The 8,710-nt window shown below is 37.3% G+C and overlaps 1 pseudogene; it reads right to left on the reverse strand.

Annotated features, from left to right (window-relative positions):
• The window catches only part of LOC136406517 (patched domain-containing protein 3-like), a 38,113-nt pseudogene extending 30,234 nt beyond the window's left edge, over positions 1–7,879 (reverse strand).
• Positions 7,880–8,710: the final 831 nt, after the last annotated feature.

An 8,710-nucleotide genomic window follows, 5' to 3' on the forward strand; every position in this document is an offset into this window, starting at 1 on the left:
CAATACACCGCTGATGGCTCTAGATTGGTCATCCAAACAGATAATCAACAAATATATATTGGCCTTAAACAAAACACTAGAGCACCTGGATATGATAGACATCTACAGAACATTTCATCCCAAAGTGACAGAGTATACATTTTTCTCCAGTGTACATGGATCATTCTCAAAAATTGGCCATATGTTGCGCCACAAAAACAACATTAGCAAATTCAGAAAAATTGAAGTTGTACCAAGCATATTTTCTGATCATAAAGCCTTGAAACTAGAATTCAACTGCAAAAAAGACAAAAAAAACCCACAAAAATGTGGAAACTAAGCAACATACTTTTAAAAAATAAATGGGTCAAAGAAGAAATAAGGACAGAGATCAAAAGATATATACAGACAAATGAAAATGACAATACAACATATCAGAATCTTGGGATGCAGCAAAAACAGTGATAAGAGGAAGTTCATATCACTTCAAGCCTATATGAACAAACAGGAGAGAGCCCAAGTGAACCACTTAACTTCACACCTCAAGGAACTGGAAAAAGAAGAACAAAGACAACCCAAAACCAGCCGAAGAAAGGATTTTTTTTATTAAAAAATCAGAGCAGAAATAAATGAAATAGAGAACAAAAACTATAGAAAAAATTAATAGAACAAGGAGCTGGTTCTTTGAAAAGATCAACAAAATTGACAAACCCTTGGCAAGACTCACCAAGGGAAAAAGAGAAAGGACTCATATAAATAAAATCCAAAATGAAAGAGGAGAAATCAACACGGACATCATAGATATACAAAGAATTATTGTATAATACTATGAAAAACTTTATGTCATTAAATTCAACAATCTAGAAGAAATGGATAAATTCCTAGAACAATACAACCTTCCCAGACTGAGTCAAGAAAAAGCAGAAAACCTAAACAGACCAATTAGTAGGGAAGAAATAGAAAAAACTATTAAAAACCTCCCCAAAAATAAAAGTCCACGCTCAGATGGTTATACTAGCAAATTCTATCAAACATTCAAAGAAGACTTGGTTCCTATTCTACTCAAAGTCTTCCAAAAAATTGAAGAAGAAGCAATACTTCTAAACACATTTTATGAGGCCAACATAACCCTCATACCAAAACCGGGCAAGGACAGCACAAAAAAGGAAAACTAAAAACTAATATCTCTAATGAATACAAATGCTAAAATACTAAACAAAGTACTAGCAAATCAAATACAACAACATATTAAAAAAATAATATATCACAATCAAGTGGGATTCATCCCAGAATCTCAAGGATGGTTCAACATACGTAAAACGGTTAATGTAATACACCATATCAACAAAACAAAGAACAAAAACAACATGATCTTATCAATAGATACAGAAAAGGCATTCAATAAAGTACAACACAATTTTATGTTTAAGACTCTCAACAAAATGGGTATAGAAGGAAAATATCTCAACACGATAAAGGCCATATATGATAAACCATCAGCCAACATCCTATTAAATGGCATAAAACTGAGGACTTTCTACCTTAAATCAGGAATAAAACAGGGTTGTCCACTCTTTCCACTCTTATTTAATGTGGTGCTAGAGGTTTTAGCCAGAGCAATCTGACAAGACAAAGAAATAAAAGGCATCCATATAGGAAAAGAAGAAGTAAAGGTATCACTTTTTGCAGATGATATGATCCAATACATCGAAAACCCCAAAGAATTTACGAAAAGACTACTAAAAACAATAAGCCAATACAGTAAGGTCGCAGGATACAAAATTAACATACAAAAGTCCATAGCCTTTCTATATGCCAACAATGAAACATTTGAGAACGAACTCAAAAATAATCCCCTTCATGATTGCAACAAAAAAAATAAAATACATAGGAATAAACATAACAAAGAATGTAAAAGACATATAATGAAAACTACAAACCATTGTTAAGGGAAATTGAAAGAGATACAATGAGATGGAAGAATATTCCTTGCTCTTCAATAGGAAGAATAAATATAATCAAGATGGCCATATTACCCAAAGTAATATACAAATTTAATGCAATTCCCATCAAAATTTCAATGACATTTTTTAAAGAAATGGAAAAAAAATCATCAGGTTTATATGGAACTATAAAAAACCCCGAATAGCCAAAGCAATCCTAAAGAAAAACAACGAAGCTGGAGGCATTTCAATACCTGACTTCAAACTATATTATAGGGCCACGACAATCAAAACAGCATGGTATTGACAGAAAAATAGACATTCAGACCAATGGAACAGAATAGAAAGTCCAGAAATAAAACCATGTATATATGGTCAAATAATTTTTGATAAAGGGGCCAACAACACACAATGGAGAAAAGAAAGCCTCTTCAACAAATGGTGCTGGGAAAACTGGAAAGCCACATGCAAAAGAATGAAACTTGACTACAGTTTGTCCCCTTGTACGAAAATTAATTCAAACTGGAACAAAGACCTAAATATAAGACCTGAAACAATAAAGTACATAGAAGAAGACATAGGTTCTAAGCTCATGAACCTTGGTTTTAAAGAGCATTTTATGAATTTGACTCCAAAGGCAAGGGAAGTGAAGGCAAAAATAAATGAATGGGACTACATCAAACTAAGAAGTTTTTGCTCAGCAAGAGAAACTGACAACAAAATAGCCAACTAAATGGGAAATGATATTTTCAAACTACAGCTCAGATAACTACCTAATATCCAAAATATACAAAGAACTCATAAAACTCAACAACAAACAAACAATCCAATAAAAATGGGAAGAGGACATGAACAGACACTTCTCTTAGGAAGAAATACAAATGGCCAACAGATATATGAAAAGATGCTTAACTTCATTAGTTATTAGAGAAATGCAAATCAAAACTGCAATGAGATACCACCTCACACCTGTTAGATTAGCTATTATTAACAAGACAGGTAATAGCAAATGTTGGAGAGGCTGTGGAGTAAAAGGAGCCCTCATTCACTGTTGGTGGGAATGTAAAGTAGTACAACCATTACGGAAGAAAGTATGGTGGTTCCTCAAAAAACTGAAAATAGAACTACCTTATGACCCAGCAATCCCTCTACTGGGTATATATCCCAAAAACTCAGAAACATTGATACGTAAAAACCCATGCAGCCCCATGTTCATTGCAGCATTGTTCACAGTGGCCAAGATATGAAAACAACCAAAAAGCCCCTCAATAGAAGACTGGATAAAGAAGATGTGGCACATATACACTATGGAATACTACTCAGCCATAAGAAATGATGACATCGGATCATTTACAACAAAATGGTGGGATCTTGATAACATTATATGAAGTGAAATAAGTAAATCAGAAAAACCAAGAACTGCATTATTCCATACATATGTGGGACATAAAAACGAGACTAAGAGACATTGATAAGAGTGTGGTGGTTACGGGGGGGGGGGGAGGAAAAGGGGGAGGGGGAGGGGCACAAGTAAACTAGATAGAAGGTGACGGAGGACAATGTGACTTTGGGTGATGGGTATGCAACATAATTGATTGACAAGATAATCTGGACATGTTTTCTTTGAACATATATACCCTGATTTATTGATTTCACCCTAGTAAAATTAATTAAAAACAAGATATTGTATATGTAATAAAGTTGAATGGAGAAATATAAATAAATAAATAAATAAATAAATAAATAAATAAATAAATACATAAATGACAGAGAATTTAAAATTGAAGTCCTAAAAATACTCAGGGATATACAAGAAAACACAGAATGGCAACTTAGGGAGCTCAAAAAACAATTCAATGAACAGAAAAAATACTTCAGCAAGGAAATTGAAACAATGAAAATGATAAACAAATGAAAAACTCAACTCATGAACTGAAAAACAAGGTAACAAGCTTAGCCTAAAAACAGGCCAGATAGAGGAGAGAATTAGTGGCATAGAAGACAGGCAACAAGAGGCACTACAGAGAGAAGAGGAGAGAGACTCACAAATTTTAAAAAATGTGATAGCCCTATAGAAATTGTCTGACCCAGTCAGAAAGAACAACATAAGAATAATGGATATATCAGAAAGAGAAGAGAGAGAAAATGGAATGGAGAACATAATCAAACAAATAATAGACAAGAACTTCACAAGCCTGTGGAAAGAACTAAAACCTTCAATTCAAGAAGCAAACAGAACATCAAGTTATCTTAACCCTAACAAACCTACTCCAAGGCACATCATAATGAAATTGACACAAACCAATGACAAAGAAAAAATTCTCAAGGCAGTAAGGGAAAAGAAGAATACAACATATAAAGGAAGGCCCATTAGATTATCAACAGATTTCTCAGCAGAAGCTAGAAGCTAGAAGAAAGGGTACCTCAATATTTAAAGTTCTGAAAGAGAGGAACTTCCAGCCAAGAATATTATACCCATCAAAGCTATCCTTCAAATCTGAAGGAGAAATAAAAACATTCACAGATACAGAAAAGATGAGGGAATATATCACCAGTAAACCCCCACTAAGAACTGCATGATTCCGTATGCAGGTGGGACATAAAAACGAGACTAAGAGACATGGACAAGAGTGTGGTGGTTATGGGTGTGGGGGAGAAGGGTGGGGGAGGGGGAGGGGCACAAAGAAAACTAGATAGAAGGTGATAGAGAACAATCTGACTTTGGGTGATGGGTATGCAATATAATTGAATGACAAGATAACTTGGACATGTTTTCTTTGAACATATGTACCCTGATGTATTGATGTCACCCCATTAAAATTAATAAAAATTTTAAAAAAAGATACTCATCATTAGTAACTAGGGAAATGTGAATCAAAACCACAATGAGATACCACTTTGCACCTAGTAGAATGGCTTTAATCAATAAAACAGACAATAGAAGTGTTAGTGAGAAAGTGGAGAGTTGCTGGTTGAGTATAAATGGTGTACCCTCTGTGGAAAAGTTTGGCAGATCTTGAGCAACCTAACAGAATTATTGTGCAAGCCACCAATTCCATTTCTAGGTTTGTATTGAAAAGAATTAAGAACAGGCTCAAATAGATATTTGTACACTAAATGTTCATTACACCATTATTCATAATAGCCAAGAGGTATAGACATTCTAAGTGCCCATGAACAGATTCATGGATAAGTAAAATGTAGTATATACATGCAATGGAATATTATTTAACCATAAAAAGAAATGAAGTTTTTATACATTCTATAACATGTATAAACCTTAAAAACATTGCACTAAGTGATGTAAGTCAGTCACAAAAGGACAAATATTGCATGATTTCACTTACGAAATCTATAGAATAGGCAAAGTCATAGAGACAGAAAGTAGATGAAAGATTTACCAGGGCAGGGAGGATGTAATGGGGTGTTATTGCTTAATGGTTACAGTATTTCCGTTTGGGGTAATGGAATATATTTAGAAACAGTTGCGACAGTTGCACAATAATGTCAAAGTCATTAACACTACTGAATCATACAATCAAAATTGATAAAATTACACTTTATGTTTTATATATATTTTACCACAATAAAATATTTTTTAAAAAATATAAAAGAACAGCCTGATCTGTGGTGGCGCAGTGGCTAAAGCGTCGACCTGGAAATGCTGAGGTTGCCAGTTCGAAACCCTGGGCTTGCCTGGTCAAGGCACATATGGGAGTTGATGCTTCCAGCTCCTCCCCCCTTCTCTCTCTCTGTCTCTTCTCTCTCTCTGTCTCTCCTCTCTCTCTCTCTCTCTCTCTCTCTCTCTCTCTCTGTCTCTCCCTCTCCTCTCTAAAATGAATAAAAATATATATAAAAGAACAAATAAAAGTTTTACCTATAGCATGATGTAATCGCAAATAATATGATTAGAACGTATGCCACATAAAACAAAGGGATCACTGTCTTAGAAGTTTTTTTTAAATTCCAGTCCTCTAGAAAGTGATATAAAGTAGATCACCTGCCACAAAAAAAATTACTCAGATAAATAACCTTTAATTATAATATTTGCAAGTGAGTTACAAACACTATTGAAACTAGGTTATTGATGAAAAATAAACATGTTCAAATTCATTAAAAGGTCAAATGAATTGTGATTTTAGAATACAAATATAGATTATTTCTTCCCACAAATCTCTTTCCAAAGTTTCTTACAAAAAGCCAATGTTTAAAATTTCTGAATATACAATATCAAATTTTATATAAAACTGTAAAATCATTAAAAACAAATTATTAGGCTATTATCTTCTACTATAAATATTATAAATATAAAATATATAAATAAAAAATAAATATTATTTTAGAAAGGCCTGATATTCAAAAACTTTTTTTAATGGGTGTCTCACTTTCACCAGGCTATTCAAAAGTATTAGTAGGTTTGCTGGCCCAACAATTACTGAACAGGTAACATATGCCTGGCACTATGCTATAATTCACTTTAAAAATATGTTGAGCTAGTTATCCTTTTAAATATCACAATGGAACTTTTGCTTAAAGGTTTTGTTGCTGTTGTTGTTCCAGTGAACTTCAATCAAATTTTAGGAGGCTCCTGGAAACAGCAAACGCTTTTTAACTAAAAGAATTTCCAAGTAATTTGGCTAAAAAACCAATCCCCAAAACTAAACCTGAAGATTAATCCTGTACAGCACAGGATTTAGGGTTTGTGTTTCCATCAGAATATTACCAAGGCTCTAAGATTTGTGGCATCTTCAGTGTTTTAGTTTAAGAATGTTGGATTAAGTACTAAATACAGTAGTGCACTCCCAGCTTCAATTCAAGGACTCCATCAACTACTCTGGGAGTCTTACTGCTATTTGTGGTCCTTGGAATAAGGCTTATCTCTCCCACTTTCTCCAGGCCTCCCTATCAGGCCCAGCTGCCACATACCTGGATCATCTTCAAGGGCAGACTCTCTTCAATATTGCTAAATTGGTTCAGGAAGTGGCTCAGCCACGTCTGGCTATACTCATTATCCTCTCCTACTGTATTCAGATAATATTGCAGCCGCATAACTTTGGCCTGCAGCATTAATTGCTTTCTGCCCATCTGGTTGCCTAAGACAATTCCTCCAAGGGTGCCAGCCAGGGCGATAGGCCAACCATTTAATGTGTAGACAGAGAAGGCAATGTGTCTAAAGTCGAGGTTCTTGTTCACCTGGCAGACGGACAGAAGTGGGTTGGAGGGCACATAAGTCCTTGTTCTTAGCACACACCTGATTGTAGAGAATCTGGGTTCTGTTTACCTCTGTTGCATACAGAGCCTTCACCACATCGTCCAGTTTGCTAACTTCTGATGAGATTTCTTGTTCCAGCAAGGAGGCAGTGTTGGAGACCACTGGAACAGAAGCAAAATTGATCTCAGTGCTCTTTTGGAAACAGAGAAATGATAACTGTTATCAGAGGCAAAATGTTCCTGCACAAAGCGTCGTTCAGACTTTGCTGGGCTCCCAATAGGAGTGTACTGTTCCTCAAGGTTCACCTCTTTGTCCTTGGGCACGGAAATGAAGCCAGTGCTGAGAATGATAGTCAGCAGTATGGGCATCAGCAGAAAGACCCACCAGTGCGAACCCATCTCCCATCCCAGCCATTGGAAGGCCCTGGAGAGCAGAGCCTCCAGGCAGTTGGTGTGGTAGTGGTGCCCATGAGACACCTCAACTAAGGGCTGTGTGTGATTCAGGCACAGAAGAATCCCCCCTCACTGACACCAGGCGAGAATGTGACTCCTGCTCCGGTGTTCCTGGTGGCTCTGTGTGCTACCCTAGAGCTGGGCTCTGCTCTGCCTCCTGTTCCTGACGATACCACATCTGAGTCTGGCCCAGGCCCTGCTGGCTTTTGAAATTCTGGCTTGGACTCTGCTTCTAGCTCTACTGAGGGCTTGGTCAGTGCCTCTGGGACAGTCCTTAATGAATTGAGACTCATTTCCGGAAGAGAAAGGCTACTTTCTCAAACACCAGAGCAGAATGGAAAATAGCTGCAGAACAGGCTCTTATTTCCACCTTGGCCAACGGTTTCCTGGAGAAATTCTACGTCGTCTGAGCAACGGCCGCTTGTGCCGGAATGCTGGACATTCCGTTGAGCACGTGGTGACCCGTACCCTGACTGGCCTCAAATGTGTTTGTGGCGGGCTGCTTACTCAGGAGTTCAGTTCATAGATGAAACACTTCAGTCACTCTGGCACCACTGCTCCCAGGGGCTTGGGATTTAGGCTCCTCCAGGAGAGAGGGCTGACTTTTGTGCGCCTCCGTCTGCCATGAGCCATCGAGGCCCATCTGCGCAGGGAAAGCACTGCAGCACTCACTGTCCCGTTTGTCTGACTCTGGACCAAGTGATGTCAGAAGCGATGGTCCTGCGATGTCCTGTAGTCACGGATGCCGCCTGGCTAGGGTGACACCGTTAGGAGTGCGCCATGAGCACCTGCCAACAACAGCTATCTATAGTGTGTTAGTTTAAGAATGTTGGATTAAGTACTAAATACAGTAGTGCACTCCCAGCTTCAATTCAAGGACTCCGTCAACTACTCTTGGAGTGTTATTGCTACCTGTGGTCCCTGGAATAAGGCTTATCTCTCCAACTTTTTCCTGACCTCCCTATCAAGCCCAGCTGCCACATACCTGGATCATCTTCAAGGGCAGACTCTCTTCAATATTGCTAAATTGGTTCAGGAAGTGACTCAGCCACGTCTTGCTATACTCATTATCCTCTCCTCCTGTCTTCAGGTAATATTGCGGATGCATTGCTTTGGCCTCCAGC

This window comes from Saccopteryx leptura, chromosome 5 (assembly GCF_036850995.1).
Source record: "Saccopteryx leptura isolate mSacLep1 chromosome 5, mSacLep1_pri_phased_curated, whole genome shotgun sequence".
NCBI lineage: Eukaryota > Metazoa > Chordata > Mammalia > Chiroptera > Emballonuridae > Saccopteryx > Saccopteryx leptura.